Here is a 13,450-nt window from a genome sequence, read left to right on the forward strand (position 1 = left end):
AGATGAAATCCCACCTCCATACAAAACACAGATATAGTAGGAGGTACATGTGGTGGTTGATTTCTCATCTAGCACTTGACAGAGCCTGTGGGTGAGGTTTTTGACACCTGTCAGAGAGCAGAGGAAACACTACCTCTCGAAGTACCTGGAGACAGAGCAGGTTGAGGTCTGGCTGCTAAGAAGAGAATCTTCAGAGAGAGAAACACGCTGGAGCGACTGCCATTCCTCATAACTGTTCCTCATTTTAGGCCTCAGTCTGCCCATCTGTGAAACCCATCTGTGAAGTGTGTTCATTGAAAATGCTTGATGTATTGATGTGTCAGGAAAAACAGCTAAAAAAGAAAACATTCCCCCCCGCCAGTCATGTAGTACTTCTAGGGATTTGTGATCAAGCTTGTGATTCTGTGCAAGTTAGATTCTGTTTATGATTTATGTCTTTCATGGTAAAATACTGTGTGTGTGTGTGTGTGCACACCCGTGCATATGTGCTTATGTATTTGTGCTTACTCTGGAGAAGGAGGACCAAAGAGGATGAATACAATATTTCATTTTAATACTAAAGCATTTCCGGAACATTCGTAGTTGATTACATGCTTTTGAAAGACTGTGGTCTTTCCAGTAGAAATTTCTGAGACTAAGAGACTATTATAAATATGTCTGACATCATTGTCACTAGCTATGAGTCTCTATCGAGCACTTGAAATGTAGCTGGTGTGAATAAGGAACTAAAATTTTGACTTGATTGAGTTTAAATAGCCATATGTGGTTGGTGGCTACCATTTTGGACAGAGCAAGTCTAAAGAGATGTGGAAGACAGACTTTACAAAAGTCAACATTGTGCTGGGGAAAGGTTGAGGGGAAGGGATAGCTAGGGAGTTGGGATGGACATGTACACACTAATATTTTAAAAATGGATTACCAACAAGGACATACTGTATAGCACCTGGAACTCTGCTCAGTGTCATGTGGCAGCCTAGATGGGAGGGGCGTTTAGGGGAGAATGGATACATATATATGTATGGCCAAGTCCCATCGCTATTCACCTGAAATTAGCACAACATTGTTCACGGGTTATACTGATATACAAAATAAAAAGTTGAAAAGAAATAGATTGAGCTTAAAAAAAAAGTTAACATCTGGATATGTAGTCTGCCAATTAAATTATTTTATTCTGGGCTTCTGATTGCTAGTATATTTTCTTGTGTTTAAAATGTGCACCGATTCCCATTCCCCTGACACCCCCTTCACCTTCCTGGTCTTATACATAAACACACAATTCCCTATTTTACTCTGCTATTATTGCTAAGTACTAAAATTTTCTTTTATATCCAGACTTCTTGAGGCAGTACTCTCTGCATATTGTGTGTGTTTGCTAAGTCGCTTCAGTCATGTCCGACTCTTTATAACCCTATGGACTGTAGCCCACCAGGCTCCTCTCTCCATGAGATTCTCCGGGCAAGAATACTGGAGTGGTTGCATGCCCTCCTCCAGGGGATCTTCCTGACCCAGGGGTAGTACCTATGGCTCTTGTGTCTCTTGCATTGTAGGCAGATTCTTTACCACTAGCGCCACCTGGGAAGCCCAATTGTCTCATAGTATTTCCACTATTATCAGCCCCTGCCTTAAGACCTCTCTTTGGCCTCCTCAGTTGTAACATTCTGAGTTTCTTCTACCAGTAGTCTTTTTCTCTTCTTTCCAGCTCAAATTTGTTCTTCTAGATTAAGCCAAAAGTTCTGATTTATGTCTTTGGTAAGGAAATATAGCTAATTCTGATCTCTTCAATGGAGAGTTTTAAAATGTGACACTTTTCTCCTTCAAGTTTCTTGGCTTCAGGCCAAATTATCTGGAGGGAACACAGCCCTGCCCATCAGCAGAAAATTAAAGATTTACTGCCCATCAGAAAAAGAGCCATATTCCCCCATAGACAGTCCCTCCTATCCAGAAGCTTCCACAAGCCTCTTATCTTTATCCAGAAGGAAGACAGAATAAAAACCATAATCACAGAAAATTAACCAAACTGATTACATTGATCACAGCCTTGTCTAACTCAATGAATGATGAGCCATACCATGTAGGGCTCCCCAAGATGGATGGGTCACGGTGGAGAGTTCTGACAAAACATGGTCCACTGGAAAAGGGAATGGTAAAACATTTCAGTATGCTTGCCTTGAGCACTTGATGAACAGTATGAAAAGGCAAAAAGACAAGACACTGAAAGATGAATTCCCCAGGTTGGTAGATACCCAATATGCTACTGGAGAAGAGTAGCGAAATAAGTAGAGAAATAACTCCAGAAAGAATGAAGAGATGGAGCCAAAGTGAAAACAACGCCGAGTTGTAGATGTGACTGGTGATGGAAGTTAAGTCTGATGGAGTAAAGAACAATATTGCATAGGAACCTGGAATGTTAGGTCCACAAATCAAGGTAAGTTGGAAGTGGTCAAGCAGGAGGTATCAAGAGTGAACATCGACATTTAAGGAATCAGTGAGCTAAAATGGACTGGAATGGGTGAATTTAATTCGGATGACCATTGTATCTACTACTGTGGACAAGAATCTCTTAGAAGAAATGGAGTAGCCCTCATAGTCAACAAAAGAGTCGGAAATGTAGTACTTGGGTGTAGTCTCAAAAATAACAGAATAATTTCTGTTCATTTCCAAGGCAAACCATTCATATCACAGTAATCAAAGTCTATGACCCAACCACTAAGGTCAGAGAAGCTGAAGTGGAACAGTTCTATGAAGACCTACAAGACCTTCTAGAACTAATACCCCTAAAAGATGTCCTTTTCATTATAGGGGACTGGAATGCAAATGTAGGAAGACAAGAAATACATGGAGTAACAGGAAAGTTTGGCCTTGGAGTACAAAATGAAGCAGGGCAAAGTCTAACAGAGTTTTGCCAAGAGAATGCATTGGCCATAGAAAACACCCTCTTTGAACAACACAAGAGACAACTCTCCATGTGGACATCACCATATGGTCAATACTGAAATCAGATTGATTATATTCTTTGCAGTTGAAGCAGAAGCACTATACAGTAAAAAAAAAAAAAAAAAAAACAAGACTTGGAGCTGACTGTGCCTAAGATCATGAACTCCTTATTGCCAAATTCAGACTTAAATTGAAGAAAGTGGGGAATACCACTAGACGATTCAGGTATGACCTAAATCAAATCCCTTATGATTGTACAGTGGAAGTGGCAAATAGATTAAAGGGATTAGATATGATAGACAGAGTGCCTGAAAAACTATGGATGAAGGTTTGTAACATTCAAAACCTGTAATCAAAACCTTCCCCAAGAAAAATAAAGGCAAAAAGGCAAAATGGCTCTCTGAGGCCTACAAATAGCTGAGAAAAGAAGAGAAGTGAAAGGCAAAGGAGAAAAGGAAAGATATACCCATTTGAATGCAGACTTCCAAAAAATAGCAAGGAGAGATAAGAAAGCCTTCCTCAGTGATCAATGCAAAGAAATAAGGAAAGCAATAGAGTGGGAAAGATCAGAGAAAGATCTCTTCAAGAAAATTAGAGATACCAAGGGAACATTTCATGCAATGATGGGCTCAATAAAGGACAGAAATAGTATGGACCTAACAGAAGCAGAAGATATTAAGAGGCAGCAAGAATACACAGAAGAACTATACAAAAAAGATCTTCATGACCCAGATGATCATGATGGAGTGATCACTCACCTAGAGCCAGACATCCTAGAGTGCAAAGTCAAGTGGGCCTTAGGAAGCATCACTACAGATAAAGCTAGCGGATGTGATGAAATTCCAGTTGAACTATTTCATATCCTAAAAGATGATGCTGTGAAAGTGCTGCACTCAATGTGCCAGCAAATATGGAAAACTCAGCAGTGGCCACAGGACTGGAAAAGGTCAGTTTTCATTCCAATCCCAAAGAAAGGCAATGCCAAAGAATGTTTAAACTACAGCACAATTGCACTCATTTCACATGCTAGCAAAGTAATGCTCAAAATTCTCCAAGCCAGGTTCACAGTATGTGAACCGTGAACTTCCAGATGTTCAAGATGGATTTAAAAAAGGCAGAGGAACCAGAGATCAAATTGCCAAAATCCATTGGTTCATAGGAAAAGTAAGAGAATTCCAGGAAAACATCTACTCTCCTTCATTGACTATGCTGAGACCTCTGTGTGGATCACAACACACTGTGGAAAATTTTTAAAGAGATGGGAATACCAGACCACCTTACCTGCCTTCTGAGAAACCTGTGTGCAGGTCAAGAAGCAACAGTTAGAACTGGACCTGGAACAACAGACTGGTTCCAAATTGGGAAAGGAGTACGTCAAGGCTGTATATTGTCATCCTGCTTATTTAACTTCTGTACAGAATTCATCAAGAGAATGCTGGGCTGGATGAAGCACAGGCTGGAATCAAGATTACTGGGAGAAACATCAAGAACCTCAGATGTGCAGATGATACCACCTTATGGCAGAAAGTGAAGAGGAACTAAAGAGCCTCTTGAAGAACGTGAAAGAGGAGAGTGAAAAAAAGCTGCTTTAAACTCAACATTCAGAAAACTAAGATCATGGCATCCAGTCCCATCTCTTCATGGCAATAGATGGGGAAACAATGGAACCAGTGACAGACTTTACTTTCTTGGGCTCCAGAATCACTGTGGATGGTGACTATAGCCATGAAGTTAAAAGACTCTTGCTCCTTGGAAGAAAAGCTATGACCAACCTAGACAGCACATTAAAAAGCAGAGACATTACTTTGCTGACAAAGGTACATCTAGTCAAGGCTATAGTTTTTCCAGTAGTCATATATGGATGTGAGAGTTGGACCATAAGGAAAGCTGAGCACCGAAGCATTGATGCTTTTGAACTGTGGTATTGAAGACTCTTGAGAGTCCCTTGGACTGCAAGGAGATCCAGCCAGTCCATCCTAAAGGAGATCAGTCCTGGGTGTTCATTGGAAGGAATGATGCTGAAGCTTCAGTACTTTGGCCACCTGATGTGAAGAGGCAACTCATTGGAAAAGACCTTGATGCTGGGAAAGATTGAAGGCAGGAGGAGAAGGGAATGACAGAAGATGGGTTGGTTGGATGGCATCAGTGACTCGATGAACATGAGTGTGGGCAAGCTCTGGGAGTTGAAGGACAGGGAAGCCTGGCGTGCTGCAGCCCATGGGGTCACAAAGAGTTGGACATGACTGAGTGACTGAACTGATGTCTTTGGTGAGAAAATATAGCTAATTCTGATCTCTTCAATGACTGGCTTTAAAATGTCACAGTTTCTCCTTTAAGTTTCTTGTTTGATGTGCAAACATATAAGTTTAATATCAAACAGAGCTCATAATTTTCCTATCAAAATGAATCCCCCATCCTATGTTGAAAGGTACCACTGTATTTCTTGTTACTTGAGTTGAAAAGCTTGGTCTTTTTTGACTTTTAACATATTTTTAAGCTCCTCCCTCTCAATTCAATCAATACCCGGTGGTAGTTCATTTCTATAAAACATGGAATGCTTTGTGAATTTGTGTGTTCTCCTTGCTGAGGGGCCATACTAACTTTCCCCATATTATTTGAATTTTAGTATGTACTGCTGACGCCAGGAGAGTTCTTCCTTTCTAGTGGACATAGGGTTACAATGAGGTTCCTTTTCCATTGTCTGTACCTTGACTTAACTTTTCCTCGGCTCATGTGTGCCTTATTTTCAGCCTCCTACTTGGTGTTATTACCTTCAGGCTCAGTTGAAGTTGTGCTGACCACTCCATTTCTATCTCGTCTGACGGTTCTGCACGCATCTTACCTTCCAAGTACATTGGCTTGGCCACACTTGTTGAATCACCCTTGCTTTTCCAACCACGTGCTTTTGCTTAATGCTACTAGCTCTGCCAAAAATGGATTCATCTTATTTGTGTTTTCATATCCTATATGACTAAAACTTTTAAGGTTTCAGTTCAGTTCAGTCGTTCAGTCATGTCCGACTCTGTGTGACCCCTGAATCGCAGCACGCCAGGCCTGCCTGTCCATCACCAACTCCCAGAGTATACTCAAACTCATGTCCATTGAGTCGGTGATGCCATCCAGCCATCTCATCCTCTGTCGTCCCCTTCTCCTCCTGCCCCCAATCCCTCCCAGCATCAGGGTCTTTTCCAATGAGTCAACTCTTCGCATGAGGTGGTCAAAGTATTGGAGTTTCAGCTTTAGCATCAGTCCTTCCAATGAACACCCAGGACTGATCTTATTTATACACTATTCATCAGCTGTTTATTGGTGTATGCTATGTACTGGCATTGAACTAGGTGCCAATGTCTTTAGTGCTCAGCTCATAACAAGACAGGATCTCATTTCATGGAGTCTATTTTATAAACTGGAGAATCTGAAAAATAAAGAAGCATTTATGGTACCATGTGATGAACTTCCGTCTCATCATCATGTGGAATCCATCCCAAGCCACTTTGGCCCCTCTGAACTCATGGAGATTACTCATTGGCCACTTAATTACATTACTTATTTTTATCTGTTCACTTACTGATTTTACTATTTTGTGTTAATTGCATTTCCTCTATTGCATCATAAACTACTTGAGGGGAGGAAATACTTTTTATACCACTGATTATACCCTATAGCCTCTAGCCTGCTATGTTTCATATAAAAGGCACATATTAAATATCTGGCAGTTTGTAAGAGGGTTGTATTTTACACTTGGGATCTTCCCTCTGCACTGCATAATTATTTCTCTGTTGACATAAAATACAGAAATGTGATGACAGAGAAGGTGAGACTTGTTTGTACTCAGTCTACATTGAGTGATAGATTTAAACATGCAGATTAAATTAGTTATGCCTAATGGGCATTTGTATGTATTCTTTGGATAAATATCTGTTAAGTGTTCTGCTCATTTTTAATCAGGTTAATCAAACCAAAATGGCAGACTGAAACACAAGTAAAAAGAAACATGGAGATGTAGAGCAACGAGAAAACAGAAGATAAAATGCCAGTACTGTCTTCATTTTTCACCTCCTTGGTTAAATTTATTTCTAGGTATTTTATTCTTTTTGTTGCAATTGTAAATAGGATTATTTTCATAATTTTTCCTTCTGCTAGCTCATTGTTAGCATATAAAAATGCAACAAATTTTTGTATTGAAAAATATACAAAATTTTTGTGTATTTTTTGTGCCTTGAAACTTTCTTTATTATTTCCAATAGTATATTGGTAGGGCCTTTAGGGTTTTTAAATATAAATAAAATCATGTCGTCTATAAATAGTAATGGTTTTACTTCTTGCTTCTCTCCTTTTGTTCTAACTGGAGCTTCCAGTGGTGACAGTGGTATCCCTGATCTTATAGGGCTCGCTTTCAGGTTTTCACCATTGAGTGTGATGTTCAGTGTGGGTTTGTCATATATGGCTTTTATTATGTTGATTTATTTTATGTGCACTTTGAGAGGTTTTGTGATAAATAGATGTTGAATCTTGTCAAATGCTTTTTCTGCATCTATTGAGATGTTGATCCAGTTTTTATCCTTCACCCTGCACTTTGTTAATGTGGTGCTTTGTGTTGATGATTTGTGAATGTCGAACCATCCCTGCATCCTATAATAAATCCTACTTGATCCTGTTGTGTGTGTGCGTTCAGTCGTGTCCGACTCTTTGCAGCCCCATGGACTGTAGCCTGCCAGGCTCCTCTATCCGTGGGATTCTCCAGGCAAGAATACTGGGGTGGGCTGCCATTTCCTCCCCCAGGGAACCTTCTCAATCCAGAGATTGAACCCGAGTCTCGTGCACTGCCAGGCAGATTCTCCACTCAACCCAGAGACTGAACCCGAGTCTCGTGCACTGTCAGGCAGATTCTCCACTCAACCCAGAGATCGAACCCGAGTCTTGTGCACTATCGGGCAGATTCTCCGCCACTAGTGCCTCCTTGTTGTTTGGTTTGTTAATCTTTTGTGGAGGATTTTCCCATCTATGTTTATCAGTGACACTGTCCTGTAATTTTCTATTTTTGTGTTATCTTTGTGTGTTTTAGTATTAGGGTAATGTTGGCCTTCTAAATGAGTTAACAGCTGTTTCTTTCAGTTTTTTGCGGGAGAGTTTAAAGGTAGGTATTATATCTTTGAATATTTGATAGAGTTCACCTGTGAAGCTGTCTGGTCCTGGACTTTCGTTATTTTCAGAGGCTTTTTGATTACTGTTTCAGTTTTCTTATTGGTGTATTGACTTTTCTCTTTCATCTTGATTCAGTCTTGGACATTTGTATGATTCTCAGAATTTACCCATTTCTTCTATGTTGTCCAGTTTGTGGGTGTATAGTTATTCATAGTATTCTCATATAGTCCGTCCTATCCTTTATAGTTCTGTATTATCCATTTTAATTTTGTCTCTTTCATTTCTGATTTTATCTGATCTTTTTTTTTTTTTTTTTTTAGTGAGGCAGCCTAAAGGTGTGTTAATTTTGTCTGTTTTCAAAGAATGAGCTCTTATTTTTATTGATCTTTTCTATTATCTTTTCAGTCTATTTAATTTACTTCTGCTCTGATTTTGTTATTTCCTTTCTTCTAACTTTGAGCTTCATTTGTTCTTCATTTTCTAGTTACTTTAGACGTATGGATAGATGATTTGAGCTTCAGATAGACATATATTGCTATGAACTTCCCTGTTAGTGCTCTTTGTGCTGTATCCCACAGATTTTGGATTTTTACCTTTTCATTTATCTTCAGATATTTTTTCTCTTTCTTTTTAACTTTTTTTGTTGACTCAATAGTTTTTCAATAGCTTATTCAGTCTCCACATATTGTCATTTTTTCCTGGCTTTCGTCTTACAGTAGATTTCCAGTTTCATACCATTGTGGTTGAAAAGACACTTGATATGATTTAAATCTTCTTAACTTTAATGAGACTTGAATCCCAGCATTTGGTCTATCCTTGACAAAGTTCCATGGGCACTTGAGAAAAGTGTGCATTCTGCTGCATTTGGATGGATGTTGTGTATATGTTATCAAACCTATGTGATCTACTGTTTCATTTAAGTCTGCTCTTAACCTTGTTGACTTTCTTTCTAGATGAGCCATCCATTTATCTAAGTGTAGTGTTACAGTGCCCTACTATTACTTTGCTGTCAGTTTTTCCCTTTATGTCTCTTCATAATAGTTCTATGTATGTTAGGTATATATATTAATCCTTGTTATGTCTTCTTGATAAATTATGTTTAATTACTGTACACTGTCCATCTTTATCTCTTGTTAACTTTTTTGGCTTGAAGTATTTTCTCTGATATGAATATGGCTACATTTTTTTTGCTTTTGGCTACAGATAGCTTAGAGAATTGTCTTCTATCTCTTTACTTTGAGCCTATGTTTGTCTTAAGAACTGAGGTGAGTCTTTTTATCTGTCCAGTTACACTGTCTTTTGATTGGTGAATTCTATTCATTTACTAAATGTAAATGATTATTGATAAATGAAGACTTAATACTGCCGTTTTATCTTTTGTTATCTGTTCTGTATCTCTTTGTTTCTTTTTCCTGGTGTTTCTGTTTGCCATTTTGGTTTGGTGGTTTTCTATGAGGTGTGTTTCCCAACTTGCTTTTTCAAAATGTGTCTCTCGTCTAGATTTATGTTTTGTGGTTACCATGGGTTTGTATAAAACATTTTCCTAGATAAAATAGTCCTTTTTTTGCTTGTAGCCTCTGATCTTCAGTTGCCTGTATTTGGAGAATGTTATTCCACTGCATAGTGGCCTATACAGAGTTTCTATTGAGAAATCTGCTGATAGTGTAATGGGGGTTACTTTGTATGTTATCTTCCTTTTTTCTGTGGCTGCCTTTAAGATTCTGTCTTTGTCATTGAATTTTGGCAGTTTTCATTATAATATGTTTTGGAAAAGGCCTTTTTGCATTGAGATTTCTTATGTAGGTTTTCCTCTTAGCTTCATTGACTTGTAAATGCAGTTCCTTCCCCCAGGTTTGGAAAGTTCTCAGCTATTATTTCCTCAGGTAAACTCTCTACTCCCTTCTCCCTTTTCTCCTTCTAGGATACCCATTATCCTTAGGTTGCCCTTCTTAAAAGAGTTTCACAGTTCTCAGGATTTCCTCAATTATTTTAGATCTTAATTCTCTCTCCTCTTCTACCAGTGTCATTTTTAGATTTCTATCTTCAAGGTGCTAATTCTCTCTTCGAGATGGTCTGCTCTGTTTCCAGTATGCTCTCGTGTGTTCTTTGTCTCATTTATCATATCCTTCAGCTCCTGAATGTCTATTAGTTCTCTTTTAGATTTAAATCTTTTGTAGAGTATTTTTTTTTTGTTTATTAATTTTATCCCTGAGCTCTTTGAACTGCCTTTCTGTGTCGTTTTTTTTTTTTTTTTTTTTCTTTTTTTTGGTAGCTTGTGCGTTTCTACATGACAGCTGTTTTGAATTCTTTACTAGATTACTCAAGTCCATGACTTTTGGTTTCTGGAGAATGGTCATACTCTTTTTGTGATACAATGTTATGCTGGTTTTTCCTGGTGCTTTATGAGTTGTTCTTTGGCTGATGCATTCGAAGAAGCAAATTCTTTGCTTCTTTAGGTAAAACTTTTTTTACTTGATTCTGTTAGGCAAGTGTATCTCCTTGGTTCTGTCTTGTCTCAACAAAAATTTGAAGCGACGGACATTAAAGCCCTTGGCATGTCACAGCTCTTGGACAGACTGTGTTATAGCTCTTAGACAGATCAGTGTTACAGCTCCGTGTTACAGCTCAGTTTTATTTAGAAAACAGCAAGAAAATACATCCTCGAGGCATGAGGGCATGCCGACCCAAAGATGCAAAGAGAATCAAGAGCCCCGGCCCTTTGGCTCCTCTTTTTGTACATTTTTTTTCCTCCTTCCCTGCTGCCCCGGGCCTGCCCTTTGTAAATTGGGCTAGCCAGGACTGCTGTTTGTTCTACCTGAGGTTCTCACTCCGGTCCTCGGACCTTCCTTCATTCTATTTTTGTGGGCTTTTCCCTTCCTTGTCTTTTAGCCACCACCATTTTGGACTCCTGTTTCCTATTCTAACTCCCTAACAATTCTAAAAATTCAACAGGTTAGTAATTAGAGATCTTTCTTTTGTTTTTAGGGTTTTCCTGGTGGCTCAGATGGTAAGGAATCTGTCTGCAATGCAGGAGACTTGGGTTTGATCCCTGTATTGGGAAGATCCCCTGCAGATCTTCAGTATTCTTGCCTGGAGAATTCCATGAACAGAGGAGCCTGGTGGGCTACAGTGTGCGGGGTCATAAAGAGTCGGACAAGACTGAGCAACTCACACTTTCGCTTTTGTACTTTTGTTTTTCAGTAGGTGGTGCTATCGCACAAGTTTTTGGTATTTCTACCTGAGTTGTCTGTGGTTGTACTTGAGGGTTCATCCTGTACTTTTCACCCTCCACTGCCTCTGCCAGAGTTCTTGCCCTTTGCCCTACTTTTGCTGCTTGTACCTCTGGGCTTGCTCTGCTTTGCTGTAGCCAGTGATGGTACTGTTGTTGGTGTTGCTTCCTGGGGCACCTAGATGGGGGGCGCTTTGCTGCCTCAGGAATAGCCGAGGTCATGGGCCCTGCTACTGCAGGAGGGAGGGGCAGAGATTGAGCCTAACGGCGCCTGCACTGTATCCAGGTTTGTCAGGTTCATGGGCACCACCTCTTGGGTATAGGGGCTGGAGTCACATGTGTATTTGCTGCTAGAGGAATGGAGTCAGAGGCCCCCCTGCCACTCCTGCCCCGTTCTCAGCAGTGGAGGGTGCCTCTGCAGCCAGGAGACTGGGGTTGTCTCCTGCCTCCTGGGTTCTCTGGTGCCACAAGGTTTTCTGGGATCATTGTGTTGGGGAGGGGTGCCATCCTAGGCATTACCTCTGCTGTTCTCGCTTTCTGATTCCTCTGTGTTTCCAATCCACCGATCTTCAGATGTAGACATCTGTGGAACTCGCCAGTGTTCTTGGGCAGAGGAATCTTTATCATGTTACAGATGTTTGACTGGGTATAGATTGAAGGGGAGAGAGAAAAGGAATGGAGTGTTATACCATCACCTCCTCCCCCCCCTTTTTTTTTGGTTAGTATTACCATGGTATATGGGCTTCCCAGATGCACTAGTGGTAAAGAATCCTCCTTGCCAATGTAGCAGATGCAGGAGATGCAGGTTCAACCCCTGGCTTGGGAAGATCCTCTTAAGTAGGAAATGGCAACTCTCTCCAGTATTGTGTGGGGAAGTCCATGGGCAGAGGATCCTGGCAGGCTACAGTCCATGGGGCTTCAAACAGTTGGACAGGACTGAGCACACACACACAGCTATGGTATGTGTGTGTGTGTGTGTGTGTATATATATGTATGTGTGTATATATATATATATATAATCACTGCTTTTAGACTATCGGGGCTTCCCTCATGGCTCAGATGGTAAAGAATCTGCCTGTAATGCAGGAGGCCCAGGTTTGATACTTTGCTTGGGAAGATCCCCTGGAGAAGGGAATGGGTATCCACTCTAGTATTCTTGCCTGGCAAATCCCATGGACAGAGGAACCTGGTGGGCTATAGTCTATGGGGTTGCAGAGTTGGACATGACTGAATGACTAACACTAATAGTTTTCTTTCTTGCCTTTTCTCCATTTTCCCTGCCTTCTTTTGTAATAAGTATTAGTATTTATTTACTTACCTACTTACTTATTTTTATACATCTTACATTTATTTTTATTTTTAAATTACTTGATTATTTTTTGACATGCCACATGGCTTGCAGGATTTTGGTTCCCTGACCAGGGATTGAACCTAGGCCCATGGTAGTGAAAGTTCCAAGTCCTAACCACTGGACTACCAGGGAATTTCCTTGGTAGTATTTATGACTCCCTCTTGTTGCCTTTGTTGACGTATTCAGTTCAGTTCAGTCGCTCAGTTGTGTCCGACTCTTTGCAACCCCATGAACCACAGCATGCCAGGCCTCCCTGTGCATTGGACAAACTCATGTTCGTTGAGTCGGTGATGCCTTCCAATCTTCTTATCCTCTGTCGTCCCCTTTTCCTCCTGCCATCAATCTTTCCCAGCATCAGGGTCTTTTCAAATGAGTCAACTCTTAGGATGGACTGGTTGGATCTCCTTGAGGTCCAAGGGACTCTCAAGAGTTTTCTCCAACACCACAGTTCAAAACCATCAATTCTTCGGTGCTCAGCCTTCTTCACAGTCCAACTCTCGCATCCATACATGACCACTGGAAAAACCATAGCCTTGACTAGACGAACCTTTGTTGGCAAAGTAATGTCTCTGCTTTTGAATATGCTATCTAGGTTGGTCATAACTTTCCTTCCAAGGAGTAAGCGTCTTTTAATTTCATGGCTGCAGTCACCATCTGCAGTGATTTTGGAGCCCCAAAAAATAAAGTCTGACACTGTTTCCACTGTTTCTCCATCTATTTCCCATGAAGTGATGGGACCGGATGCCATGATCTTAGTTTTCTGAATGTTGAGCTTTAAGCCAGCTTTTTCA

At 40.4% G+C, this 13,450-nt stretch overlaps 2 non-coding genes across 2 annotated transcripts; both read right to left on the bottom strand.

The window, feature by feature from the left end:
• Nucleotides 1-5,477: 5,477 nt before the first annotated feature.
• LOC112447598 (U6 spliceosomal RNA) lies at nt 5,478-5,585 on the bottom strand. Its single transcript, XR_003035793.1, has one exon. It is a non-coding gene; the product is annotated as a U6 spliceosomal RNA (small nuclear RNA).
• Nucleotides 5,586-12,718: 7,133 nt separating this feature from the next.
• Nucleotides 12,719-12,791, bottom strand: TRNAE-UUC (transfer RNA glutamic acid (anticodon UUC)). The gene has a single exon. It is a non-coding gene; the product is annotated as a tRNA-Glu (tRNA).
• Nucleotides 12,792-13,450: the final 659 nt, after the last annotated feature.

Source organism: Bos taurus, chromosome 7, assembly GCF_002263795.3.
Source record: "Bos taurus isolate L1 Dominette 01449 registration number 42190680 breed Hereford chromosome 7, ARS-UCD2.0, whole genome shotgun sequence".
Classification (NCBI taxonomy): domain Eukaryota; kingdom Metazoa; phylum Chordata; class Mammalia; order Artiodactyla; family Bovidae; genus Bos; species Bos taurus.